Source organism: Amia ocellicauda, chromosome 14 (assembly GCF_036373705.1).
Source record: "Amia ocellicauda isolate fAmiCal2 chromosome 14, fAmiCal2.hap1, whole genome shotgun sequence".
NCBI lineage: Eukaryota > Metazoa > Chordata > Actinopteri > Amiiformes > Amiidae > Amia > Amia ocellicauda.
Window position 1 is genome coordinate 4,654,357 of NC_089863.1, and position 27,173 is coordinate 4,681,529.

Below are 27,173 nucleotides of genomic sequence, written 5' to 3' on the forward strand. Positions count from 1 at the left end.
GGTCCTGGGGCGAGGTATATGAGAAAAGGCCCCACTATCAGGATTTCAAGTGACCACACCACCCTCAATCAATTCCCCGCAAAGCCCAAGTTACTGGTGGGCACTTCAGCAGCCAAAGAGCCACACCTTGGAGCAAATAGAAGATGGAATGAAACGAAAGCAATGACATTAAGATCTACACCTCCATAAAACAAGAGGCAAAGCTCTCACCCTTGGGGAAGGTGCACGTACAGCCCAGATAGCATCAGGAATGTAAAGTTCATGTTTCGGACGGTGTTAATGAGCTCTTCTAATCTCTCATTTTTATTACATTCATCATTCGCTTCTCTCTATTCAATATGGTTGTGTATTATGGTTGGCATTATATTGCCTTTTATTTTGTGTTTTGATTTGCTTTCACCTCATTGTCTCATTTCTTATTCCCAACTGTTATTATTAAGCTTGCACGTGTGCCTTATTATCATTTGTTTTCGTTTGAGGGAATCAGCGCCGCACAACACCCCTGGGTCCACCTGCACTCCATCACCAAGCGTTCCTCGGGTACTTGGGCCATAAGTAATGAACGTCAGGTGTGCGTCTGTGTGTTTCTGCTCCCAGGTTGCGTGCGCCGCTTTTCCATCCACGACCCCAGTCTTGACCCTGCATCTACGAAACACTGCATTAAGATCCTGTGTGGCCACATTCGCAACTGTATACAGACCACTGTGTGTTTTTGGTTCATTTGGATGCCGCCTGGGAGTCTTGCTGAAACCAAGCAACGTCGTCAACCTGGTCGTTGAAGACGGGCAAAAACATGGCTATTGGCAGCGGTGGGATTTGAACCCACGCCTCCGCAGACACTGGAGCCTTAATCCAGCACCTTAGACCGCTCGGCCACGCTACCCGGGGAAGGACCTTGTCTTACCGCTTTGTATGTCTGGATGTATGTATGCATGCATGCACGCATACATGCATGCACGCATGCATGTATGTATGAAGTTATTGTCATGATGATTTCAATGATCAAATCCTATGCATTTAATCTAGTTTCGTCAAAAGACGTCGATTAAGATGAAGTCTTGTGTCTGCGTGCAAACAGACTACGAGTCCACTGCGCAGTATGTGCGGGTCACAATACAATCCTTTCGAGCCCGTACAGATTGGGATGTTTTCATGCTAAATGTACTCGGTGCATCTTCAACAGCAGCAATGGTCAACAGCGCTGTTGAAAATGTTGATACGCAGAAGCGTCCACCACGTGAGATGACTGATGCAGGTGTGACCGTAGACATCGTGGTGGTTGTGGTAACGTGGCCGAGTGCTCTAAGGCGCTTCATTTAAGCTCCAGTCTCTTTGGAGGCGTGGGTTGGAATCCCACCGTTGCCAACTTCCTTTAGCCATTAAAGTCATGGTGCTTTCCGAGTTGCACCTCGTCGTTCCATTTCACACGTTACTTTTCTGGACATGTACTTTGCATGTCAACGGGGAGCACTCTCGGCAGACGAGGTGGCCGAGTGGTTAAGGCAATGGACTGCTAATCCATTGTGCTGTGCACGCGTGGGTTCGGATACCATCCTCTTTGGATCACGGCAGCCTTTCACAGAAGAGCAATGATTGCTGCCTCAATAAAGTGTTCATCTCTTTCCATTACGTTGCAATCCTGTTCCATCCTGTCTCAAAATGTTGTCATTACCCTCGAGTGGAATATCCGGGGTGGTGGTGTGCATGGTGGGAGATGGCCTCCGAGGGTGCCGGGCGTGTCTGCTTGCTTTGGGTCTTGGGTTGGGGCTGGTGTGGCTGAAATGCCAGCGCTGAATTTTTGGTCCTGGGGCGAGGTATATGAGAAAAGGCCCCACTATCAAGATTTCAAGTGACCACACCACCCTCAATCAATTCCCCGCAAAGCCCAAGTTACTGGTGGGCACTTCAGCAGCCAAAGAGCCACACCTTGGAGCAATTAGAAGATGGAATGAAACGAAAGCAATGACATTAAGATCTACACCTCCATAAAACAAGAGGCAAAGCTCTCACCCTTGGGGAAGGTGCACGTACAGCCCAGATAGCATCAGGAATGTAAAGTTCATGTTTCGGACGGTGTTAATGAGCTCTTCTAATCTCTCATTTTTATTACATTCATCATTCGCTTCTCTCTATTCAATGTGGTTGTGTATTATGGTTGGCATTATATTGCCTTTTGTTTTGTGTTTTGATTTGCTTTCACCTCATTGTCTCATTTCTTATTCCCAACTGTTATTATTAAGCTTGCACGTGTGCCTTATTATCATTTGTTTTCGTTTGAGGGAATCAGCGCCGCACAACACCCCTGGGTCCACCTGCACTCCATCACCAAGCGTTCCTCGGGTACTTGGGCCATAAGTAATGAACGTCAGGTGTGCGTCTGTGTGTTTCTGCTCCCAGGTTGCGTGCGCCGCTTTTCCATCCACGACCCCAGTCTTGACCCTGCATCTACGAAACACTGCATTAAGATCCTGTGTGGCCACATTCGCAACTGTATACAGACCACTGTGTGTTTTTGGTTCATTTGGATGCCGCCTGGGAGTCTTGCTGAAACCAAGCAACGTCGTCAACCTGGTCGTTGAAGACGGGCAAAAACATGGCTATTGGCAGCGGTGGGATTTGAACCCACGCCTCCGCAGACACTGGAGCCTTAATCCAGCACCTTAGACCGCTCGGCCACGCTACCCGGGGAAGGACCTTGTCTTACCGCTTTGTATGTCTGGATGTATGTATGCATGCATGCACGCATACATGCATGCACGCATGCATGTATGTATGAAGTTATTGTCATGATGATTTCAATGATCAAATCCTATGCATTTAATCTAGTTTCGTCAAAAGACGTCGATTAAGATGAAGTCTTGTGTCTGCGTGCAAACAGACTACGAGTCCACTGCGCAGTATGTGCGGGTCACAATACAATCCTTTCGAGCCCGTACAGATTGGGATGTTTTCATGCTAAATGTACTCGGTGCATCTTCAACAGCAGCAATGGTCAACAGCGCTGTTGAAAATGTTGATACGCAGAAGCGTCCACCACGTGAGATGACTGATGCAGGTGTGACCGTAGACATCGTGGTGGTTGTGGTAACGTGGCCGAGTGCTCTAAGGCGCTTCATTTAAGCTCCAGTCTCTTTGGAGGCGTGGGTTGGAATCCCACCGTTGCCAACTTCCTTTAGCCATTAAAGTCATGGTGCTTTCCGAGTTGCACCTCGTCGTTCCATTTCACACGTTACTTTTCTGGACATGTACTTTGCATGTCAACGGGGAGCACTCTCGGCAGACGAGGTGGCCGAGTGGTTAAGGCAATGGACTGCTAATCCATTGTGCTGTGCACGCGTGGGTTCGGATACCATCCTCTTTGGATCACGGCAGCCTTTCACAGAAGAGCAATGATTGCTGCCTCAATAAAGTGTTCATCTCTTTCCATTACGTTGCAATCCTGTTCCATCCTGTCTCAAAATGTTGTCATTACCCTCGAGTGGAATATCCGGGGTGGTGGTGTGCATGGTGGGAGATGGCCTCCGAGGGTGCCGGGCGTGTCTGCTTGCTTTGGGTCTTGGGTTGGGGCTGGTGTGGCTGAAATGCCAGCGCTGAATTTTTGGTCCTGGGGCGAGGTATATGAGAAAAGGCCCCACTATCAAGATTTCAAGTGACCACACCACCCTCAATCAATTCCCCGCAAAGCCCAAGTTACTGGTGGGCACTTCAGCAGCCAAAGAGCCACACCTTGGAGCAATTAGAAGATGGAATGAAACGAAAGCAATGACATTAAGATCTACACCTCCATAAAACAAGAGGCAAAGCTCTCACCCTTGGGGAAGGTGCACGTACAGCCCAGATAGCATCAGGAATGTAAAGTTCATGTTTCGGACGGTGTTAATGAGCTCTTCTAATCTCTCATTTTTATTACATTCATCATTCGCTTCTCTCTATTCAATGTGGTTGTGTATTATGGTTGGCATTATATTGCCTTTTGTTTTGTGTTTTGATTTGCTTTCACCTCATTGTCTCATTTCTTATTCCCAACTGTTATTATTAAGCTTGCACGTGTGCCTTATTATCATTTGTTTTCGTTTGAGGGAATCAGCGCCGCACAACACCCCTGGGTCCACCTGCACTCCATCACCAAGCGTTCCTCGGGTACTTGGGCCATAAGTAATGAACGTCAGGTGTGCGTCTGTGTGTTTCTGCTCCCAGGTTGCGTGCGCCGCTTTTCCATCCACGACCCCAGTCTTGACCCTGCATCTACGAAACACTGCATTAAGATCCTGTGTGGCCACATTCGCAACTGTATACAGACCACTGTGTGTTTTTGGTTCATTTGGATGCCGCCTGGGAGTCTTGCTGAAACCAAGCAACGTCGTCAACCTGGTCGTTGAAGACGGGCAAAAACATGGCTATTGCCAGCGGTGGGATTTGAACCCACGCCTCCGAAGAGACTGGAGCCTTAATCCAGCACCTTAGACCGCTCGGCCACGCTACCCGGGGAAGGACCTTGTCTTACCGCTTTGTATGTCTGGATGTATGTATGCATGCATGCACGCATACATGCATGCACGCATGCATGTATGTATGAAGTTATTGTCATGATGATTTCAATGATCAAATCCTATGCATTTAATCTAGTTTCGTCAAAAGACGTCGATTAAGGTGAAGTCTTGTGTCTGCGTGCAAACAGACTACGAGTCCACTGCGCAGTATGTGCGGGTCACAATACAATCCTTTCGAGCCCGTACAGATTGGGATGTTTTCATGCTAAATGTACTCGGTGCATCTTCAACAGCAGCAAAGGTCAACAGCGCTGTTGAAAATGTTGATACGCAGAAGCGTCCACCACGTGAGATGACTGATGCAGGTGTGACCGTAGACATCGTGGTGGGTGTGGTAACGTGGCCGAGTGGTCTAAGGCGCTTCATTTAAGCTCCAGTCTCTTTGGAGGCGTGGGTTGGAATCCCACCGTTGCCAACTTCCTTTAGCCATTAAAGTCATGGTGCTTTCCGAGTTGCACCTCGTTGTTCCATTTCACACGTTACTTTTCTGGACATGTACTTTGCATGTCAACGGGGAGCGCTCTCGGCAGACGAGGTGGCCGAGTGGTTAAGGCGATGGACTGCTAATCCATTGTGCTGTGCACGCGTGGGTTCGGATACCATACTCTTCGGATCACGGCAGCCTTTCACAGAAGAGCAATGATTTCTGCCTCAATAAAGTGTTCATCTCTTTCCATTACGTTGCAATCCTGTTCCGTCCTGTCTCAAAATGTTGTCATTACCCTCGAGTGGTATATCCGGGGTGGCGGTGTGCATGGTGGGAGATGGCCTGCGAGGGTGCAGGGCGTGTCTGCTTGCTTTGGGTCTTGGGTGGGGGCTGGTGTGGCTGAAATGCCAGCGCTGAATTTTTGGTCCTGGGGCGAGGTATATGAGAAAAGGCCCCACTATCAAGATTTCAAGTGACCACACCACCCTCAATCAATTCCCCGCAAAGCCCAAGTTACTGGTGGGCACTTCAGCAGCCAAAGAGCCACACCTTGGAGCAATTAGAAGATGGAATGAAACGAAAGCAATGACATTAAGATCTACACCTCCATAAAACAAGAGGCAAAGCTCTCACCCTTGGGGAAGGTGCACGTACAGCCCAGATAGCATCAGGAATGTAAAGTTCATGTTTCGGACGGTGTTAATGAGCTCTTCTAATCTCTCATTTTTATTACATTCATCATTCGCTTCTCTCTATTTAATATGGTTGTGTATTATGGTTGGCATTATATTGCCTTTTGTTTTGTGTTTTGATTTGCTTTCACCTCATTGTCTCATTTCTTATTCCCAACTGTTATTATTAAGCTTGCACGTGTGCCTTATTATCATTTGTTTTCGTTTGAGGGAATCAGCGCCGCACAACACCCCTGGGTCCACCTGCACTCCATCACCAAGCGTTCCTCGGGTACTTGGGCCATAAGTAATGAACGTCAGGTGTGCGTCTGTGTGTTTCTGCTCCCAGGTTGCGTGCGCCGCTTTTCCATCCACGACCCCAGTCTTGACCCTGCATCTACGAAACACTGCATTAAGATCCTGTGTGGCCACATTCGCAACTGTATACAGACCACTGTGTGTTTTTGGTTCATTTGGATGCCGCCTGGGAGTCTTGCTGAAACCAAGCAACGTCGTCAACCTGGTCGTTGAAGACGGGCGAAAACATGGCTATTGGCAGCGGTGGGATTTGAACCCACGCCTCCGAAGAGACTGGAGCCTTAATCCAGCGTCTTAGACCGCTCGGCCACGCTACCCGGGGAATGACCTTGTCTTACAGCTTTGTATGTCTCGATGTATGTATGCATGCATGCACGCATACATGCATGCACGCATGCATGTATGTATGAAGTTATTGTCATGATGATTTCAATGATCAAATCCTATGCATTTAATCTAGTTTCGTCAAAAGACGTCGATTAAGGTGAAGTCTTGTGTCTGCGTGCAATCAGACTACGAGTCCACTGCGCAGTATGTGCGGGTCACAATACAATCCTTTCGAGCCCGTGCAGATTGGGATGTTTTCATGCAAAATGTACTCGGTGCATCTTCAACAGCAGCAAAGGTCAACAGCGCTGTTGAAAATGTTGATACGCAGAAGCGTCCACCACGTGAGATGACTGATGCAGGTGTGACCGTAGACATCGTGGTGGTTGTGGTAACGTGGCCGAGTGGTCTAAGGCGCTTCATTTAAGCTCCAGTCTCTTTGGAGGCGTGGGTTGGAATCCCACCGTTGCCAACTTCCTTTAGCCATTAAAGTCATGGTGCTTTCCTAGTTGCACCTCGTCGTTCCATTTCACACGTTACTTTTCTGGACATGTACTTTGCATGTCAACGGGGAGCCCTCTCGGCAGACTAGGTGGCCGAGTGGTTAAGGCGATGGACTGCTAATCCATTGTGCTGTGCACGCGTGGGTTCGGATACCATACTCTTTGGATCACGGCAGCCTTTTACAGAAGAGCAATGATTGCTGCCTCAATAAAGTGTTCATCTCTTTCCATTACGTTGCAATCCTGTTCCGTCCTGTCTCAAAATGTTGTCATTACCCTCGAGTGGAATATCCGGGGTGGCGGTGTGCATGGTGGGAGATGGCCTGCGAGGGTGCAGGGCGTGTCTGCTTGCTTTGGGTCTTGGGTGGGGGCTGGTGTGGCTGAAATGCCAGCGCTGAATTTTTGGTCCTGGGGCGAGGTATATGAGAAAAGGCCCCACTATCAAGATTTCAAGTGACCACACCACCCTCAATCAATTCCCCGCAAGGCCCAAGTTACTGGTGGGCACTTCAGCAGCCAAAGAGCCACACCTTGGAGCAATTAGAAGATGGAATGAAACGAAAGCAATGACATTAAGATCTACACCTCCATAAAACAAGAGGCAAAGCTCTCACCCTTGGGGAAGGTGCACGTACAGCCCAGATAGCATCAGGAATGTAAAGTTCATGTTTCGGACGGTGTTAATGAGCTCTTCTAATCTCTCATTTTTATTACATTCATCATTCGCTTCTCTCTATTCAATATGGTTGTGTATTATGGTTGGCATTATATTGCCTTTTATTTTGTGTTTTGATTTGCTTTCACCTCATTGTCTCATTTCATATTCCCAACTGTTATTATTAAGCTTGCACGTGTGCCTTATTATCATTTGTTTTCGTTTGAGGGAATCAGCGACGCACAACACCCCTGGGTCCACCTGCACTCCATCACCAAGCGTTCCTCGGGTACTTGGGCCATAAGTAATGAACGTCAGGTGTGCGTCTGTGTGTTTCTGCTCCCAGGTTGCGTGCGCCGCTTTTCCATCCACGACCCCAGTCTTGACCCTGCATCTACGAAACACTGCATTAAGATCCTGTGTGGCCACATTCACAACTGTATAAAGACCACTGTGTGTTTTTGTTTCTTTTGGATGCCGCCTGGGAGTCTTGCTGAAACCAAGCAACGTCGTCAACCTGGTCGTTGAAGACGGGCAAAGACATTGCTATTGGCAGCGGTGGGATTTGAACCCACGCCTCCGAAGAGACTGGAGCCTAAATCCAGCGCCTTAGACCGCTCGGCCACGCTACCCGGGGTAGGACCTTGTCTTACCCCTTTGTATGTCTGGATGTATGTAAGCATGCATGCACGCATACATGCATGCACGCATGCATGTATGTATGAAGTTATTGTCATGATGATTTCAATGATCAAATCCTATGCATTTAATCTAGTTTCGTCAAAAGACGTCGATTAAGGTGAAGTCTTGTGTCTGCGTGCAAACAGACTACGAGTCCACTGCGCAGTATGTGCGGGTCACAATACAATCCTTTCGAGCCCGTACAGATTGGGATGTTTTCATGCTAAATGTACTCGGTGCATCTTCAACAGCAGCAAAGGTCAACAGCGCTGTTGAAAATGTTGATACGCAGAAGCGTCCACCACGTGAGATGACTGATGCAGGTGTGACCGTAGACGTCGTGGTGGGTGTGGTAACGTGGCCGAGTGGTCTAAGGCGCTTCATTTAAGCTCCAGTCTCTTTGGAGGCGTGGGTTGGAATCCCACCGTTGCCAACTTCCTTTAGCCATTAAAGTCATGGTGCTTTCCGAGTTGCACCTCGTTGTTCCATTTCACACGTTACTTTTCTGGACATGTACTTTGCATGTCAACGGGGAGCGCTCTCGGCGGACGAGGTGGCCGAGTGGTTAAGGCGATGGACTGCTAATCCATTGTGCTGTGCACGCGTGGGTTCGGATACCATCCTCTTCGGATCACGGCAGCCTTTTACAGAAGAGCAATGATTGCTGCCTCAATAAAGTGTTCATCTCTTTCCATTACGTTGCAATCCTGTTCCGTCCTGTCTCAAAATGTTGTCATTACCCTCGAGTGGAATATCCGGGGTGGCGGTGTGCATGGTGGGAGATGGCCTGCGAGGGTGCAGGGCGTGTCTGCTTGCTTTGGGTCTTGGGTGGGGGCTGGTGTGGCTGAAATGCCAGCGCTGAATTTTTGGTCCTGGGGCGAGGTATATGAGAAAAGGCCCCACTATCAAGATTTCAAGTGACCACACCACCCTCAATCAATTCCCCGCAAAGCCCAAGTTACTGGTGGGCACTTCAGCAGCCAAAGAGCCACACCTTGGAGCAATTAGAAGATGGAATGAAACGAAAGCAAACACATTAAGATCTACACCTCCATAAAACAAGAGGCAAAGCTCTCACCCTTGGGGAAGGTGCACGTACAGCCCAGATAGCATCAGGAATGTAAAGTTCATGTTTCGGACGGTGTTAATGAGCTCTTCTAATCTCTCATTTTTATTACATTCATCATTCGCTTCTCTCTATTCAATATGGTTGTGTATTATGGTTGGCATTATATTGCCTTTTATTTTGTGTTTTGATTTGCTTTCACCTCATTGTCTCATTTCTTATTCCCAACTGTTATTATTAAGCTTGCACGTGTGCCTTATTATCATTTGTTTTCGTTTGAGGGAATCAGCGCCGCACAACACCCCTGGGTCCACCTGCACTCCATCACCAAGCGTTCCTCGGGTACTTGGGCCATAAGTAATGAACGTCAGGTGTGCGTCTGTGTGTTTCTGCTCCCAGGTTGCGTGCGCCGCTTTTCCATCCACGACCCCAGTCTTGACCCTGCATCTACGAAACACTGCATTAAGATCCTGTGTGGCCACATTCGCAACTGTATACAGACCACTGTGTGTTTTTGGTTCATTTGGATGCCGCCTGGGAGTCTTGCTGAAACCAAGCAACGTCGTCAACCTGGTCGTTGAAGACGGGCAAAAACATGGCTATTGGCAGCGGTGGGATTTGAACCCACGCCTCCGAAGAGACTGGAGCCTTAATCCAGCGCCTTAGACCGCTCGGCCACGCTACCCGGGGAAGGACCTTGTCTTACCGCTTTGTATGTCTCAATGTATGTATGCATGCATGCACGCATACATGCATGCACGCATGCATGTATGTATGAAGTTATTGTCATGATGATTTCAATGATCAAATCCTATGCATTTAATCTAGTTTCGTCAAAAGACGTCGATTAAGGTGAAGTCTTGTGTCTGCGTGCAAACAGACTACGAGTCCACTGCGCAGTATGTGCGGGTCACAATACAATCCTTTCGAGCCCGTACAGATTGGGATGTTTTCATGCTAAATGTACTCGGTGCATCTTCAACAGCAGCAAAGGTCAACAGCGCTGTTGAAAATGTTGATACGCAGAAGCGTCCACCACGTGAGATGACTGATGCAGGTGTGACCGTAGACATCGTGGTGGGTGTGGTAACGTGGCCGAGTGGTCTAAGGCGCTTCATTTAAGCTCCAGTCTCTTTGGAGGCGTGGGTTGGAATCCCACCGTTGCCAACTTCCTTTAGCCATTAAAGTCATGGTGCTTTCCGAGTTGCACCTCGTTGTTCCATTTCACACGTTACTTTTCTGGACATGTACTTTGCATGTCAACGGGGAGCGCTCTCGGCAGACGAGGTGGCCGAGTGGTTAAGGCGATGGACTGCTAATCCATTGTGCTGTGCACGCGTGGGTTCGGATACCATACTCTTCGGATCACGGCAGCCTTTTACAGAAGAGCAATGATTGCTGCCTCAATAAAGTGTTCATCTCTTTCCATTACGTTGCAATCCTGTTCCGTCCTGTCTCAAAATGTTGTCATTACCCTCGAGTGGAATATCCGGGGTGGCGGTGTGCATGGTGGGAGATGGCCTGCGAGGGTGCAGGGCGTGTCTGCTTGCTTTGGGTCTTGGGTGGGGGCTGGTGTGGCTGAAATGCCAGCGCTGAATTTTTGGTCCTGGGGCGAGGTATATGAGAAAAGGCCCCACTATCAAGATTTCAAGTGACCACACCACCCTCAATCAATTCCCCGCAAAGCCCAAGTTACTGGTGGGCACTTCAGCAGCCAAAGAGCCACACCTTGGAGCAATTAGAAGATGGAATGAAACGAAAGCAAACACATTAAGATCTACACCTCCATAAAACAAGAGGCAAAGCTCTCACCCTTGGGGAAGGTGCACGTACAGCCCAGATAGCATCAGGAATGTAAAGTTCATGTTTCGGACGGTGTTAATGAGCTCTTCTAATCTCTCATTTTTATTACATTCATCATTCGCTTCTCTCTATTCAATATGGTTGTGTATTATGGTTGGCATTATATTGCCTTTTATTTTGTGTTTTGATTTGCTTTCACCTCATTGTCTCATTTCTTATTCCCAACTGTTATTATTAAGCTTGCACGTGTGCCTTATTATCATTTGTTTTCGTTTGAGGGAATCAGCGCCGCACAACACCCCTGGGTCCACCTGCACTCCATCACCAAGCGTTCCTCGGGTACTTGGGCCATAAGTAATGAACGTCAGGTGTGCGTCTGTGTGTTTCTGCTCCCAGGTTGCGTGCGCCGCTTTTCCATCCACGACCCCAGTCTTGACCCTGCATCTACGAAACACTGCATTAAGATCCTGTGTGGCCACATTCGCAACTGTATACAGACCACTGTGTGTTTTTGGTTCATTTGGATGCCGCCTGGGAGTCTTGCTGAAACCAAGCAACGTCGTCAACCTGGTCGTTGAAGACGGGCAAAAACATGGCTATTGGCAGCGGTGGGATTTGAACCCACGCCTCCGAAGAGACTGGAGCCTTAATCCAGCGCCTTAGACCGCTCGGCCACGCTACCCGGGGAAGGACCTTGTCTTACCGCTTTGTATGTCTCAATGTATGTATGCATGCATGCACGCATACATGCATGCACGCATGCATGTATGTATGAAGTTATTGTCATGATGATTTCAATGATCAAATCCTATGCATTTAATCTAGTTTCGTCAAAAGACGTCGATTAAGGTGAAGTCTTGTGTCTGCGTGCAAACAGACTACGAGTCCACTGCGCAGTATGTGCGGGTCACAATACAATCCTTTCGAGCCCGTACAGATTGGGATGTTTTCATGCTAAATGTACTCGGTGCATCTTCAACAGCAGCAAAGGTCAACAGCGCTGTTGAAAATGTTGATACGCAGAAGCGTCCACCACGTGAGATGACTGATGCAGGTGTGACCGTAGACATCGTGGTGGGTGTGGTAACGTGGCCGAGTGGTCTAAGGCGCTTCATTTAAGCTCCAGTCTCTTTGGAGGCGTGGGTTGGAATCCCACCGTTGCCAACTTCCTTTAGCCATTAAAGTCATGGTGCTTTCCGAGTTGCACCTCGTTGTTCCATTTCACACGTTACTTTTCTGGACATGTACTTTGCATGTCAACGGGGAGCGCTCTCGGCAGACGAGGTGGCCGAGTGGTTAAGGCGATGGACTGCTAATCCATTGTGCTGTGCACGCGTGGGTTCGGATACCATACTCTTCGGATCACGGCAGCCTTTTACAGAAGAGCAATGATTGCTGCCTCAATAAAGTGTTCATCTCTTTCCATTACGTTGCAATCCTGTTCCGTCCTGTCTCAAAATGTTGTCATTACCCTCGAGTGGAATATCCGGGGTGGCGGTGTGCATGGTGGGAGATGGCCTGCGAGGGTGCAGGGCGTGTCTGCTTGCTTTGGGTCTTGGGTGGGGGCTGGTGTGGCTGAAATGCCAGCGCTGAATTTTTGGTCCTGGGGCGAGGTATATGAGAAAAGGCCCCACTATCAAGATTTCAAGTGACCACACCACCCTCAATCAATTCCCCGCAAAGCCCAAGTTACTGGTGGGCACTTCAGCAGCCAAAGAGCCACACCTTGGAGCAATTAGAAGATGGAATGAAACGAAAGCAAACACATTAAGATCTACACCTCCATAAAACAAGAGGCAAAGCTCTCACCCTTGGGGAAGGTGCACGTACAGCCCAGATAGCATCAGGAATGTAAAGTTCATGTTTCGGACGGTGTTAATGAGCTCTTCTAATCTCTCATTTTTATTACATTCATCATTCGCTTCTCTCTATTCAATATGGTTGTGTATTATGGTTGGCATTATATTGCCTTTTATTTTGTGTTTTGATTTGCTTTCACCTCATTGTCTCATTTCTTATTCCCAACTGTTATTATTAAGCTTGCACGTGTGCCTTATTATCATTTGTTTTCGTTTGAGGGAATCAGCGCCGCACAACACCCCTGGGTCCACCTGCACTCCATCACCAAGCGTTCCTCGGGTACTTGGGCCATAAGTAATGAACGTCAGGTGTGCGTCTGTGTGTTTCTGCTCCCAGGTTGCGTGCGCCGCTTTTCCATCCACGACCCCAGTCTTGACCCTGCATCTACGAAACACTGCATTAAGATCCTGTGTGGCCACATTCGCAACTGTATACAGACCACTGTGTGTTTTTGGTTCATTTGGATGCCGCCTGGGAGTCTTGCTGAAACCAAGCAACGTCGTCAACCTGGTCGTTGAAGACGGGCAAAAACATGGCTATTGGCAGCGGTGGGATTTGAACCCACGCCTCCGAAGAGACTGGAGCCTTAATCCAGCGCCTTAGACCGCTCGGCCACGCTACCCGGGGAAGGACCTTGTCTTACCGCTTTGTATGTCTCAATGTATGTATGCATGCATGCACGCATACATGCATGCACGCATGCATGTATGTATGAAGTTATTGTCATGATGATTTCAATGATCAAATCCTATGCATTTAATCTAGTTTCGTCAAAAGACGTCGATTAAGGTGAAGTCTTGTGTCTGCGTGCAAACAGACTACGAGTCCACTGCGCAGTATGTGCGGGTCACAATACAATCCTTTCGAGCCCGTACAGATTGGGATGTTTTCATGCTAAATGTACTCGGTGCATCTTCAACAGCAGCAAAGGTCAACAGCGCTGTTGAAAATGTTGATACGCAGAAGCGTCCACCACGTGAGATGACTGATGCAGGTGTGACCGTAGACATCGTGGTGGGTGTGGTAACGTGGCCGAGTGGTCTAAGGCGCTTCATTTAAGCTCCAGTCTCTTTGGAGGCGTGGGTTGGAATCCCACCGTTGCCAACTTCCTTTAGCCATTAAAGTCATGGTGCTTTCCGAGTTGCACCTCGTTGTTCCATTTCACACGTTACTTTTCTGGACATGTACTTTGCATGTCAACGGGGAGCGCTCTCAGCAGACGAGGTGGCCGAGTGGTTAAGGCGATGGACTGCTAATCCATTGTGCTGTGCACGCGTGGGTTCGGATACCATCCTCTTCGGATCACGGCAGCCTTTTACAGAAGAGCAATGATTGCTGCCTCAATAAAGTGTTCATCTCTTTCCATTACGTTGCAATCCTGTTCCGTCCTGTCTCAAAATGTTGTCATTACCCTCGAGTGGAATATCCGGGGTGGCGGTGTGCATGGTGGGAGATGGCCTGCGAGGGTGCAGGGCGTGTCTGCTTGCTTTGGGTCTTGGGTGGGGGCTGGTGTGGCTGAAATGCCAGCGCTGAATTTTTGGTCCTGGGGCGAGGTATATGAGAAAAGGCCCCACTATCAAGATTTCAAGTGACCACACCACCCTCAATCAATTCCCCGCAAAGCCCAAGTTACTGGTGGGCACTTCAGCAGCCAAAGAGCCACACCTTGGAGCAATTAGAAGATGGAATGAAACGAAAGCAAACACATTAAGATCTACACCTCCATAAAACAAGAGGCAAAGCTCTCACCCTTGGGGAAGGTGCACGTACAGCCCAGATAGCATCAGGAATGTAAAGTTCATGTTTCGGTCGGTGTTAATGAGCTCTTCTAATCTCTCATTTTTATTACATTCATCATTCGCTTCTCTCTATTCAATATGGTTGTGTATTATGGTTGGCATTATATTGCCTTTTATTTTGTGTTTTGATTTGCTTTCACCTCATTGTCTCATTTCTTATTCCCAACTGTTATTATTAAGCTTGCACGTGTGCCTTATTATCATTTGTTTTCGTTTGAGGGAATCAGCGCCGCACAACACCCCTGGGTCCACCTGCACTCCATCACCAAGCGTTCCTCGGGTACTTGGGCCATAAGTAATGAACGTCAGGTGTGCGTCTGTGTGTTTCTGCTCCCAGGTTGCGTGCGCCGCTTTTCCATCCACGACCCCAGTCTTGACCCTGCATCTACGAAACACTGCATTAAGATCCTGTGTGGCCACATTCGCAACTGTATACAGACCACTGTGTGTTTTTGGTTCATTTGGATGCCGCCTGGGAGTCTTGCTGAAACCAAGCAACGTTGTCAACCTGGTCGTTGAAGACGGGCAAAAACATGGCTATTGGCAGCGGTGGGATTTGAACCCACGCCTCCGAAGAGACTGGAGCCTTAATCCAGCGCCTTAGACCGCTCGGCCACGCTACCCGGTGAAGGACCTTGTCTTACCGCTTTGTATGTCTCAATGTATGTATGCATGCATGCACGCATACATGCATGCACGCATGCATGTATGTATGAAGTTATTGTCATGATGATTTCAATGATCAAATCCTATGCATTTAATCTAGTTTCGTCAAAAGACGTCGATTAAGGTGAAGTCTTGTGTCTGCGTGCAAACAGACTACGAGTCCACTGCGCAGTATGTGCGGGTCACAATACAATCCTTTCGAGCCCGTACAGATTGGGATGTTTTCATGCTAAATGTACTCGGTGCATCTTCAACAGCAGCAAAGGTCAACAGCGCTGTTGAAAATGTTGATACGCAGAAGCGTCCACCACGTGAGATGACTGATGCAGGTGTGACCGTAGACATCGTGGTGGGTGTGGTAACGTGGCCGAGTGGTCTAAGGCGCTTCATTTAAGCTCCAGTCTCTTTGGAGGCGTGGGTTGGAATCCCACCGTTGCCAACTTCCTTTAGCCATTAAAGTCATGGTGCTTTCCGAGTTGCACCTCGTTGTTCCATTTCACACGTTACTTTTCTGGACATGTACTTTGCATGTCAACGGGGAGCGCTCTCGGCAGACGAGGTGGCCGAGTGGTTAAGGCGATGGACTGCTAATCCATTGTGCTGTGCACGCGTGGGTTCGGATACCATCCTCTTCGGATCACGGCAGCCTTTTACAGAAGAGCAATGATTGCTGCCTCAGTAAAGTGTTCATCTCTTTCCATTACGTTGCAATCCTGTTCCGTCCTGTCTCAAAATGTTGTCATTACCCTCGAGTGGAATATCCGGGGTGGCGGTGTGCATGGTGGGAGATGGCCTGCGAGGGTGCAGGGCGTGTCTGCTTGCTTTGGGTCTTGGGTGGGGGCTGGTGTGGCTGAAATGCCAGCGCTGAATTTTTGGTCCTGGGGCGAGGTATATGAGAAAAGGCCCCACTATCAAGATTTCAAGTGACCACACCACCCTCAATCAATTCCCCGCAAAGCCCAAGTTACTGGTGGGCACTTCAGCAGCCAAAGAGCCACACCTTGGAGCAATTAGAAGATGGAATGAAACGAAAGCAATGACATTAAGATCTACACCTCCATAAAACAAGAGGCAAAGCTCTCACCCTTGGGGAAGGTGCACGTACAGCCCAGATAGCATCAGGAATGTAAAGTTCATGTTTCGGACGGTGTTAATGAGCTCTTCTAATCTCTCATTTTTATTACATTCATCATTCGCTTCTCTCTATTCAATATGGTTGTGTATTATGGTTGGCATTATATTGCCTTTTATTTTGTGTTTTGATTTGCTTTCACCTCATTGTCTCATTTCTTATTCCCAACTGTTATTATTAAGCTTGCACGTGTGCCTTATTATCATTTGTTTTCGTTTGAGGGAATCAGCGCCGCACAACACCCCTGGGTCCACCTGCACTCCATCACCAAGCGTTCCTCGGGTACTTGGGCCATAAGTAATGAACGTCAGGTGTGGGTCTGTGTGTTTCTGCTCCCAGGTTGCGTGCGCCGCTTTTCCATCCACGACCCCAGTCTTGACCCTGCATCTACGAAACACTGCATTAAGATCCTGTGTGGCCACATTCACAACTGTATACAGACCACTGTGTGTTTTTGTTTCTTTTGGATGCCGCCTGGGAGTCTTGCTGAAACCAAGCAACGTCGTCGTCGTTGAAGACGGGGAAAAACATTGCTATTGGCAGCGGTGGGATTTGAACCCACGCCTCCGAAGAGACTGGAGCCTAAATCCAGCGCCTTAGACCGCTCGGCCACGCTACCCCGGGTAGGACCTTGTCTTACCCCTTTGTATGTCTGGATGTATGTAAGCATGCATGCACGCATACATGCATGCACGCATGCATGTATGTATGAAGTTATTGTCATGATGATTTCAATGATCAAATCCTATGCATTTAATCTAGTTTCGTCAAAAGACGTCGATTAAGGTGAAGTCTTGTGTCTGCGTGCAAACAGACTACGAGTCCACTGCGCAGTATGTGCGGGTCACAATACAATCCTTTCGAGCCCGTACAGATTGGGATGTTTTCATGCTAAATGTACTCGGTGCATCTTCAACAGCAGCAAAGGTCAACAGCGCTGTTGAAAATGTTGATACGCAGAAGCGTCCACCACGTGAGATGACTGATGCAGGTGTGACCGTAGACATCGTGGTGGGTGTGGTAACGTGGCCGAGTGGTCTAAGGCGCTTCATTTAAACTCCAGTCTCTTTGGAGGCGTGGGTTGGAATCCCACCGTTGCCAACTTCCTTTAGCCATTAAAGTCATGGTGCTTTCCTAGTTGCACCTCGTCGTTCCATTTCACACGTTACTTTTCTGGACATGTACTTTGCATGTCAACGGGGAGCGCTCTTGGCAGACGAGGTGGCCGAGTGGTTAAGGCGATGGACTGCTAATCCATTGTGCTGTGCACGCGTGGGTTCGGATACCATCCTCTTCGGATCACGGCAGCCTTTCACAGAAGAGCAATGATTGCTGCCTCAATAAAGTGCTCATCTCTTTCCATTGCGTTGCAATCCTGTTCCGTCCTGTCTCAAAATGTTGTCATTACCCTCGAGTGGAATATCCGGGGTGGCGGTGTGCATGGTGGGAGATGGCCTGCGAGGGTGCAGGGTGTGTCTGCTTGCTTTGGGTCTTGGGTGGGGGCTGGTGTGGCTGAAATGCCAGCGCTTAATTTTTGGTCCTGGGGCGAGGTATATGAGAAAAGGCCCCACTATCAAGATTTCAAGTGACCACACCACCCTCAATCAATTCCCCGCAAAGCCCAAGTTACTGGTGGGCACTTCAGCAGCCAAAGAGCCACACCTTGGAGCAATTAGAAGATGGAATGAAACGAAAAGCAATTACATTAAGATCTACACCTCCATAAAACGAGAGGCTAAGCTCTCACCCTTGGGGAAGGTGCACGTACAGCCCAGATAGCATCAGGAATGTAAAGTTCATGTTTCGGACGGTGTTAATGAGCAATTCTAATCTTTCATTTTTATTACATTCATCATTCGCTTCTCTCTATTCAATATGGTTGTGTATTATGGTTGTCATTATATTGCCTTTTATTTTGTGTTTAGATTTGCTTTCACCTCATTGTCTCATTTCTTATTCCCAACTGTTATTATTAAGCTTGCACGTGTGCCTTATTATCATTTGTTCTCGTTTGAGGGAATCAGCGCCGCACAACACCCCTGGGTCCACCTGCACTCCATCACCAAGCGTTCCTCGGGTACTTGGGCCATAAGTAATGAACGTCAGGTGTGCGTCTGTGTGTTTCTGCTCCCAGGTTGCGTGCGCCGCTTTTCCATCCACGACCCCAGTCTTGACCCTGCATCTACGAAACACTGCATTAAGATCCTGTGTGGCCACATTCACAACTGTATACAGACCACTGTGTGTTTTTGGTTCATTTGGATGCCGCCTGGGAGTCTTGCTGAAACCAAGCAACGTCGTCAACCTGGTCGTTGAAGACGGGCAAAAACATGGCTATTGGCAGCGGTGGGATTTAAACCCACGCCTCCGAAGAGACTGGAGCCTAAATCCAGCGCCTTAGACCTCTCGGCCACGCTACCCGGGGAAGGACCTTGTCTTACCGCTTTGTATGTCTGGATGTATGTAAGCATGCATGCACGCATACATGCATGCACGCATGCATGTATGTATGAAGTTATTGTCATGATGATTTCAATGATCAAATCCTATGCATTTAATCTAGTTTCGTCAAAAGACGTCGATTAAGGTGAAGTCTTGTGTCTGCTTGCAAACAGACTACGAGTCCACTGCGCAGTATGTGCGGGTCACAATACAATCCTTTCGAGCCCGTGCAGATTGGGATGTTTTCATGCAAAATGTACTCGGTGCATCTTCAACAGCAGCAAAGGTCAACAGCGCTGTTGAAAATGTTGATACGCAGAAACGTCCACCACGTGAGATGACTGATGCAGGTGTGACCGTAGACATCGTGGTGGTTGTGGTAACGTGGCCGAGTGGTCTAAGGCGCTTCATTTAAGCTCCAGTCTCTTTGGAGGCGTGGGTTGGAATCCCACCGTTGCCAACTTCCTTTAGCCTTTAAAGTCATGGTGCTTTCCTAGTTGCACCTCGTCGTTCCATTTCACACGTTACTTTTCTGGACATGTACTTTGCATGTCAACGGGGAGCGCTCTCGGCAGACTAGGTGGCGGAGTGGTTAAGGCGATGGACTGCTAATCCATTGTGCTGTACACGCGTGGGTTCGGATACCATACTCTTTGGATCACGGCAGCCTTTTACAGAAGAGCAATGATTGCTGCCTCAATAAAGTGTTCATCTCTTTCCATTACGTTGCAATCCTGTTCCGTCCTGTCTCAAAATGTTGTCATTACCCTCGAGTGGAATATCCGGGGTGGCGGTGTGCATGGTGGGAGATGGCCTTCGAGGGTGCAGGGCGTGTCTGCTTGCTTTTGGTCTTGGGTGGGGGCTGGTGTGGCTGAAATGCCAGCGCTGAATTTTTGGTCCTGGGGCGAGGTATATGAGAAAAGGCCCCACTATCAAGATTTCAAGTGACCACACCACCCTCAATCAATTCCCCGCAAAGCCCAAGTTACTGGTGGGCACTTCAGCAGCCAAAGAGCCACACCTTGGAGCAATTAGAAGATGGAATGAAACGAAAGCAAACACATTAAGATCTACACCTCCATAAAACAAGAGGCAAAGCTCTCACCCTTGGGGAAGGTGCACGTACAGCCCAGATAGCATCAGGAATGTAAAGTTCATGTTTCGGACGGTGTTAATGAGCTCTTCTAATCTCTCATTTTTATTACATTCATCATTCGCTTCTCTCTATTCAATATGGTTGTGTATTATGGTTGGCATTATATTGCCTTTTATATGTGTTTTGATTTGCTTTCACCTCATTGTCTCATTTCATATTCCCAACTGTTATTATTAAGCTTGCACGTGTGCCTTATTATCATTTGTTTTCGTTTGAGGGAATCAGCGACGCACAACACCCCTGGGTCCACCTGCACTCCATCACCAAGCGTTCCTCGGGTACTTGGGCCATAAGTAATGAACGTCAGGTGTGCGTCTGTGTGTTTCTGCTCCCAGGTTGCGTGCGCCGCTTTTCCATCCACGACCCCAGTCTTGACCCTGCATCTACGAAACACTGCATTAAGATCCTGTGTGGCCACATTCACAACTGTATAAAGACCACTGTGTGTTTTTGTTTCTTTTGGATGCCGCCTGGGAGTCTTGCTGAAACCAAGCAACGTCGTCAACCTGGTCGTTGAAGACGGGCAAAAACATGGCTATTGGCAGCGGTGGGATTTGAACCCACGCCTCCGAAGAGACTGGAGCCTTAATCCAGCGCCTTAGACCGCTCGGCCACGCTACCCGGGGAAGGACCTTGTCTTACCGCTTTGTATGTCTCAATGTATGTATGCATGCATGCACGCATACATGCATGCACGCATGCATGTATGTATGAAGTTATTGTCATGATGATTTCAATGATCAAATCCTATGCATTTAATCTAGTTTCGTCAAAAGACGTCGATTAAGGTGAAGTCTTGTGTCTGCGTGCAAACAGACTACGAGTCCACTGCGCAGTATGTGCGGGTCACAATACAATCCTTTCGAGCCCGTACAGATTGGGATGTTTTCATGCTAAATGTACTCGGTGCATCTTCAACAGCAGCAAAGGTCAACAGCGCTGTTGAAAATGTTGATACGCAGAAGCGTCCACCACGTGAGATGACTGATGCAGGTGTGACCGTAGACATCGTGGTGGGTGTGGTAACGTGGCCGAGTGGTCTAAGGCGCTTCATTTAAGCTCCAGTCTCTTTGGAGGCGTGGGTTGGAATCCCACCGTTGCCAACTTCCTTTAGCCATTAAAGTCATGGTGCTTTCCGAGTTGCACCTCGTTGTTCCATTTCACACGTTACTTTTCTGGACATGTACTTTGCATGTCAACGGGGAGCGCTCTCGGCGGACGAGGTGGCCGAGTGGTTAAGGCGATGGACTGCTAATCCATTGTGCTGTGCACGCGTGGGTTCGGATACCATCCTCTTCGGATCACGGCAGCCTTTTACAGAAGAGCAATGATTGCTGCCTCAATAAAGTGTTCATCTCTTTCCATTACGTTGCAATCCTGTTCCGTCCTGTCTCAAAATGTTGTCATTACCCTCGAGTGGAATATCCGGGGTGGCGGTGTGCATGGTGGGAGATGGCCTGCGAGGGTGCAGGGCGTGTCTGCTTGCTTTGGGTCTTGGGTGGGGGCTGGTGTGGCTGAAATGCCAGCGCTGAATTTTTGGTCCTGGGGCGAGGTATATGAGAAAAGGCCCCACTATCAAGATTTCAAGTGACCACACCACCCTCAATCAATTCCCCGCAAAGCCCAAGTTACTGGTGGGCACTTCAGCAGCCAAAGAGCCACACCTTGGAGCAATTAGAAGATGGAATGAAACGAAAGCAAACACATTAAGATCTACACCTCCATAAAACAAGAGGCAAAGCTCTCACCCTTGGGGAAGGTGCACGTACAGCCCAGATAGCATCAGGAATGTAAAGTTCATGTTTCGGACGGTGTTAATGAGCTCTTCTAATCTCTCATTTTTATTACATTCATCATTCGCTTCTCTCTATTCAATATGGTTGTGTATTATGGTTGGCATTATATTGCCTTTTATTTTGTGTTTTGATTTGCTTTCACCTCATTGTCTCATTTCTTATTCCCAACTGTTATTATTAAGCTTGCACGTGTGCCTTATTATCATTTGTTTTCGTTTGAGGGAATCAGCGCCGCACAACACCCCTGGGTCCACCTGCACTCCATCACCAAGCGTTCCTCGGGTACTTGGGCCATAAGTAATGAACGTCAGGTGTGCGTCTGTGTGTTTCTGCTCCCAGGTTGCGTGCGCCGCTTTTCCATCCACGACCCCAGTCTTGACCCTGCATCTACGAAACACTGCATTAAGATCCTGTGTGGCCACATTCGCAACTGTATACAGACCACTGTGTGTTTTTGGTTCATTTGGATGCCGCCTGGGAGTCTTGCTGAAACCAAGCAACGTCGTCAACCTGGTCGTTGAAGACGGGCAAAAACATGGCTATTGGCAGCGGTGGGATTTGAACCCACGCCTCCGAAGAGACTGGAGCCTTAATCCAGCGCCTTAGACCGCTCGGCCACGCTACCCGTGGTAGGACCTTGTCTTACCCCTTTGTATGTCTGGATGTATGTAAGCATGCATGCACGCATACATGCATGCACGCATGCATGTATGTATGAAGTTATTGTCATGATGATTTCAATGATCAAATCCTATGCATTTAATCTAGTTTCGTCAAAAGACGTCGATTAAGGTGAAGTCTTGTGTCTGCGTGCAAACAGACTACGAGTCCACTGCGCAGTATGTGCGGGTCACAATACAATCCTTTCGAGCCCGTACAGATTGGGATGTTTTCATGCTAAATGTACTCGGTGCATCTTCAACAGCAGCAAAGGTCAACAGCGCTGTTGAAAATGTTGATACGCAGAAGCGTCCACCACGTGAGATGACTGATGCAGGTGTGACCGTAGACATCGTGGTGGGTGTGGTAACGTGGCCGAGTGGTCTAAGGCGCTTCATTTAAGCTCCAGTCTCTTTGGAGGCGTGGGTTGGAATCCCACCGTTGCCAGCTTCCTTTAGCCATTAAAGTCATGGTGCTTTCCTAGTTGCACCTCGTCGTTCCATTTCACACGTTACTTTTCTGGACATGTACTTTGCATGTCAACGGGGAGCGCTCTCGGCAGACGAGGTGGCCGAGTGGTTAAGGCGATGGACTGCTAATCCATTGTGCTGTGCACGTGTGGGTTCGGATACCATACTCTTCGGATCACGGCAGCCTTTTACAGAAGAGCAATGATTGCTGCCTCAATAAAGTGTTCATCTCTTTCCATTACGTTGCAATCCTGTTCCGTCCTGTCTCAAAATGTTGTCATTACCCTCGAGTGGAATATCCGGGGTGGCGGTGTGCATGGTGGGAGATGGCCTGCGAGGGTGCAGGGCGTGTCTGCTTGCTTTGGGTCTTGGGTGGGGGCTGGTGTGGCTGAAATGCCAGCGCTGAATTTTTGGTCCTGGGGCGAGGTATATGAGAAAAGTCCCCACTATCAAGATTTCAAGTGACCACACCACCCTCAATCAATTCCCCGCAAAGCCCAAGTTACTGGTGGGCACTTCAGCAGCCAAAGAGCCACACCTTGGAGCAATTAGAAGATGGAATGAAACGAAAGCAATGACATTAAGATCTACACCTCCATAAAACGAGAGGCAAAGCTCTCACCCTTGGGGAAGGTGCACGTACAGCCCAGATAGCATCAGGAATGTAAAGTTCATGTTTCGGACGGTGTTAATGAGCAATTCTAATCTTTCATTTTTATTACATTCATCATTCGCTTCTCTCTATTCAATATGGTTGTGTATTATGGTTGTCATTATATTGCCTTTTATTTTGTGTTTAGATTTGCTTTCACCTCATTGTCTCATTTCTTATTCCCAACTGTTATTATTAAGCTTGCACGTGTGCCTTATTATCATTTGTTTTCGTTTGAGGGAATCAGCGCCGCACAACACCCCTGGGTCCACCTGCACTCCATCACCAAGCGTTCCTCGGGTACTTGGGCCATAAGTAATGAACGTCAGGTGTGCGTCTTTGTGTTTCTGCTCCCAGGTTGCGTGCGCCGCTTTTCCATCCACGACCCCAGTCTTGACCCTGCATCTACGAAACACTGCATTAAGATCCTGTGTGGCCACATTCACAACTGTATACAGACCACTGTGTGTTTTTGGTTCATTTGGATGCCGCCTGGGAGTCTTGCTGAAACCAAGCAACGTCGTCAACCTCGTCGTTGAAGACTGGCAAAAACATGGCTATTGGCAGCGGTGGGAGTTGAACCCACGCCTCCGAAGAGACTGGAGCCTAAATCCAGCGCCTTAGACCGCTCGGCCACGCTACCCGGGGAAGGACCTTTTCTTACCGCTTTGTATGTCTGGATGTATGTAAGCATGCATGCACGCATACATGCATGCACGCATGCATGTATGTATGAAGTTATTGTCTTGATGATTTCAATGATCAAATCCTATGCATTTAATCTAGTTTCGTCAAAAGACGTCGATTAAGGTGAAGTCTTGTGTCTGCGTGCAAACAGACTACGAGTCCACTGCGCAGTATGTGCGGGTCACAATACAATCCTTTCGAGCCCGTACAGATTGGGATGTTTTCATGCTAAATGTACTCGGTGCATCTTCAACAGCAGCAAAGGTCAACAGCGCTGTTGAAAATGTTGATACGCAGAAGCGTCCACCACGTGAGATGACTGATGCAGGTGTGACCGTAGACATCGTGGTGGGTGTGGTAACGTGGCCGAGTGGTCTAAGGCGCTTCATTTAAGCTCCAGTCTCTTTGGAGGCGTGGGTTGGAATCCCACCGTTGCCAGCTTCCTTTAGCCATTAAAGTCATGGTGCTTTCCTAGTTGCACCTCGTCGTTCCATTTCACACGTTACTTTTCTGGACATGTACTTTGCATGTCAACGGGGAGCGCTCTCGGCAGACGAGGTGGCCGAGTGGTTAAGGCGATGGACTGCTAATCCATTGTGCTGTGCACGTGTGGGTTCGGATACCATACTCTTCAGATCACGGCAGCCTTTTACAGAAGAGCAATGATTGCTGCCTCAATAAAGTGTTCATCTCTTTCCATTACGTTGCAATCCTGTTCCGTCCTGTCTCAAAATGTTGTCATTACCCTCGAGTGGAATATCCGGAGTGGCGGTGTGCATGGTGGGAGATGGCCTGCGAGGGTGCAGGGCGTGTCTGCTTGCTTTGGGTCTTGGGTGGGGGCTGGTGTGGCTGAAATGCCAGCGCTGAATTTTTGGTCCTGGGGCGAGGTATATGAGAAAAGTCCCCACTATCAAGATTTCAAGTGACCACACCACCCTCAATCAATTCCCCGCAAAGCCCAAGTTACTGGTGGGCACTTCAGCAGCCAAAGAGCCACACCTTGGAGCAATTAGAAGATGGAATGAAACGAAAGCAATGACATTAAGATCTACACCTCCATAAAACAAGAGGCAAAGCTCTCACCCTTGGGGAAGGTGCACGTACAGCCCAGATAGCATCAGGAATGTAAAGTTCATGTTTCGGACGCTGTAAATGAGCTCTTCTAATCTCTCATTTTTATTACATTCATCATTCGCTTCTCTCTATTTAATATGGTTGTGTATTATGGTTGGCATTATATTGCCTTTTATTTTGTGTTTTGATTTGCTTTCACCTCATTGTCTCATTTCTTATTCCCAACTGTTATTATTAAGCTTGCACGTGTGCCTTATTATCATTTGTTTTCGTTTGAGGGAATCAGCGCCGCACAACACCCCTGGGTCCACCTGCACTCCATCACCAAGCGTTCCTCGGGTACTTGGGCCATAAGTAATGAACGTCAGGTGTGCGTCTGTGTGTTTCTGCTCCCAGGTTGCGTGCGCCGCTTTTCCATCCACGACCCCAGTCTTGACCCTGCATCTACGAAACACTGCATTAAGATCCTGTGTGGCCACATTCACAACTGTATACAGACCACTGTGTGTTTTTGTTTCTTTTGGATGCCGCCTGGGAGTCTTGCTGAAACCAAGCAACGTCGTTGTCGTTGAAGACGGGGAAAAACATTGCTATTGGCAGCGGTGGGATTTGAACCCACGCCTCCGAAGAGACTGGAGCCTAAATCCAGCGCCTTAGACCGCTCGGCCACGCTACCCGGGGTAGGACCTTGTCTTACCCCTTTGTATGTCTGGATGTATGTAAGCATGCATGCACGCATACATGCATGCACGCATGCATGTATGTATGAAGTTATTGTCATGATGATTTCAATGATCAAATCCTATGCATTTAATCTAGTTTCGTCAAAAGACGTCGATTAAGGTGAAGTCTTGTGTCTGCGTGCAAACAGACTACGAGTCCACTGCGCAGTATGTGCGGGTCACAATACAATCCTTTCGAGCCCGTACAGATTGGGATGTTTTCATGCTAAATGTACTCGGTGCATCTTCAACAGCAGCAAAGGTCAACAGCGCTGTTGAAAATGTTGATACGCAGAAGCGTCCACCACGTGAGATGACTGATGCAGGTGTGACCGTAGACATCGTGGTGGGTGTGGTAACGTGGCCGAGTGGTCTAAGGCGCTTCATTTAAACTCCAGTCTCTTTGGAGGCGTGGGTTGGAATCCCACCGTTGCCAACTTCCTTTAGCCATTAAAGTCATGGTGCTTTCCTAGTTGCACCTCGTCGTTCCATTTCACACGTTACTTTTCTGGACATGTACTTTGCATGTCAACGGGGAGCGCTCTTGGCAGACGAGGTGGCCGAGTGGTTAAGGCGATGGACTGCTAATCCATTGTGCTATGCACGCGTGGGTTCGGATACCATCCTCTTCGGATCACGGCAGCCTTTCACAGAAGAGCAATGATTGCTGCCTCAATAAAGTGCTCATCTCTTTCCATTGCGTTGCAATCCTGTTCCGTCCTGTCTCAAAATGTTGTCATTACCATCGAGTGGAATATCCGGGGTGGCGGTGTGCATGGTGGGAGATGGCCTGCGAGGGTGCAGGGCGTGTCTGCTTGCTTTGGGTCTTGGGTGGGGGCTGGTGTGGCTGAAATGCCAGCGCTTAATTTTTGGTCCTGGGGCGAGGTATATGAGAAAAGGCCCCACTATCAAGATTTCAAGTGACCACACCACCCTCAATCAATTCCCCGCAAAGCCCAAGTTACTGGTGGGCACTTCAGCAGCCAAAGAGCCACACCTTGGAGCAATTAGAAGATGGAATGAAACGAAAAGCAATTACATTAAGATCTACACCTC

The 27,173-nt window shown here is 48.4% G+C and overlaps 21 non-coding genes across 21 annotated transcripts; 6 read left to right on the forward strand and 15 right to left on the reverse strand.

Annotated features, from left to right (window-relative positions):
• Window positions 1-801: 801 nt before the first annotated feature.
• On the reverse strand, window positions 802-883 carry trnal-aag (transfer RNA leucine (anticodon AAG)). Its single transcript has one exon. It is a non-coding gene; the product is annotated as a tRNA-Leu (tRNA).
• A 1,718-nt stretch (window positions 884-2,601) lies between these two features.
• Window positions 2,602-2,683, reverse strand: trnal-aag (transfer RNA leucine (anticodon AAG)). Its single transcript has one exon. It is a non-coding gene; the product is annotated as a tRNA-Leu (tRNA).
• A 1,718-nt stretch (window positions 2,684-4,401) lies between these two features.
• Window positions 4,402-4,483, reverse strand: trnal-aag (transfer RNA leucine (anticodon AAG)). Its single transcript has one exon. It is a non-coding gene; the product is annotated as a tRNA-Leu (tRNA).
• A 1,718-nt stretch (window positions 4,484-6,201) lies between these two features.
• trnal-aag (transfer RNA leucine (anticodon AAG)) lies at window positions 6,202-6,283 on the reverse strand. The gene has a single exon. It is a non-coding gene; the product is annotated as a tRNA-Leu (tRNA).
• Window positions 6,284-8,001: 1,718 nt separating this feature from the next.
• trnal-uag (transfer RNA leucine (anticodon UAG)) lies at window positions 8,002-8,083 on the reverse strand. The gene has a single exon. It is a non-coding gene; the product is annotated as a tRNA-Leu (tRNA).
• Window positions 8,084-8,679: 596 nt separating this feature from the next.
• Window positions 8,680-8,761, forward strand: trnas-gcu (transfer RNA serine (anticodon GCU)). The gene has a single exon. It is a non-coding gene; the product is annotated as a tRNA-Ser (tRNA).
• A 1,040-nt stretch (window positions 8,762-9,801) lies between these two features.
• Window positions 9,802-9,883, reverse strand: trnal-aag (transfer RNA leucine (anticodon AAG)). The gene has a single exon. It is a non-coding gene; the product is annotated as a tRNA-Leu (tRNA).
• A 1,718-nt stretch (window positions 9,884-11,601) lies between these two features.
• Window positions 11,602-11,683, reverse strand: trnal-aag (transfer RNA leucine (anticodon AAG)). Its single transcript has one exon. It is a non-coding gene; the product is annotated as a tRNA-Leu (tRNA).
• A 1,718-nt stretch (window positions 11,684-13,401) lies between these two features.
• Window positions 13,402-13,483, reverse strand: trnal-aag (transfer RNA leucine (anticodon AAG)). Its single transcript has one exon. It is a non-coding gene; the product is annotated as a tRNA-Leu (tRNA).
• Window positions 13,484-14,079: 596 nt separating this feature from the next.
• trnas-gcu (transfer RNA serine (anticodon GCU)) lies at window positions 14,080-14,161 on the forward strand. The gene has a single exon. It is a non-coding gene; the product is annotated as a tRNA-Ser (tRNA).
• A 1,040-nt stretch (window positions 14,162-15,201) lies between these two features.
• trnal-aag (transfer RNA leucine (anticodon AAG)) lies at window positions 15,202-15,283 on the reverse strand. Its single transcript has one exon. It is a non-coding gene; the product is annotated as a tRNA-Leu (tRNA).
• A 596-nt stretch (window positions 15,284-15,879) lies between these two features.
• On the forward strand, window positions 15,880-15,961 carry trnas-gcu (transfer RNA serine (anticodon GCU)). Its single transcript has one exon. It is a non-coding gene; the product is annotated as a tRNA-Ser (tRNA).
• A 1,034-nt stretch (window positions 15,962-16,995) lies between these two features.
• trnal-uag (transfer RNA leucine (anticodon UAG)) lies at window positions 16,996-17,077 on the reverse strand. Its single transcript has one exon. It is a non-coding gene; the product is annotated as a tRNA-Leu (tRNA).
• A 596-nt stretch (window positions 17,078-17,673) lies between these two features.
• trnas-gcu (transfer RNA serine (anticodon GCU)) lies at window positions 17,674-17,755 on the forward strand. The gene has a single exon. It is a non-coding gene; the product is annotated as a tRNA-Ser (tRNA).
• A 1,041-nt stretch (window positions 17,756-18,796) lies between these two features.
• Window positions 18,797-18,878, reverse strand: trnal-uag (transfer RNA leucine (anticodon UAG)). Its single transcript has one exon. It is a non-coding gene; the product is annotated as a tRNA-Leu (tRNA).
• Window positions 18,879-20,595: 1,717 nt separating this feature from the next.
• Window positions 20,596-20,677, reverse strand: trnal-aag (transfer RNA leucine (anticodon AAG)). The gene has a single exon. It is a non-coding gene; the product is annotated as a tRNA-Leu (tRNA).
• Window positions 20,678-21,273: 596 nt separating this feature from the next.
• trnas-gcu (transfer RNA serine (anticodon GCU)) lies at window positions 21,274-21,355 on the forward strand. Its single transcript has one exon. It is a non-coding gene; the product is annotated as a tRNA-Ser (tRNA).
• Window positions 21,356-22,395: 1,040 nt separating this feature from the next.
• trnal-aag (transfer RNA leucine (anticodon AAG)) lies at window positions 22,396-22,477 on the reverse strand. Its single transcript has one exon. It is a non-coding gene; the product is annotated as a tRNA-Leu (tRNA).
• Window positions 22,478-24,195: 1,718 nt separating this feature from the next.
• Window positions 24,196-24,277, reverse strand: trnal-uag (transfer RNA leucine (anticodon UAG)). Its single transcript has one exon. It is a non-coding gene; the product is annotated as a tRNA-Leu (tRNA).
• A 1,712-nt stretch (window positions 24,278-25,989) lies between these two features.
• trnal-uag (transfer RNA leucine (anticodon UAG)) lies at window positions 25,990-26,071 on the reverse strand. The gene has a single exon. It is a non-coding gene; the product is annotated as a tRNA-Leu (tRNA).
• A 596-nt stretch (window positions 26,072-26,667) lies between these two features.
• Window positions 26,668-26,749, forward strand: trnas-gcu (transfer RNA serine (anticodon GCU)). Its single transcript has one exon. It is a non-coding gene; the product is annotated as a tRNA-Ser (tRNA).
• Window positions 26,750-27,173: the final 424 nt, after the last annotated feature.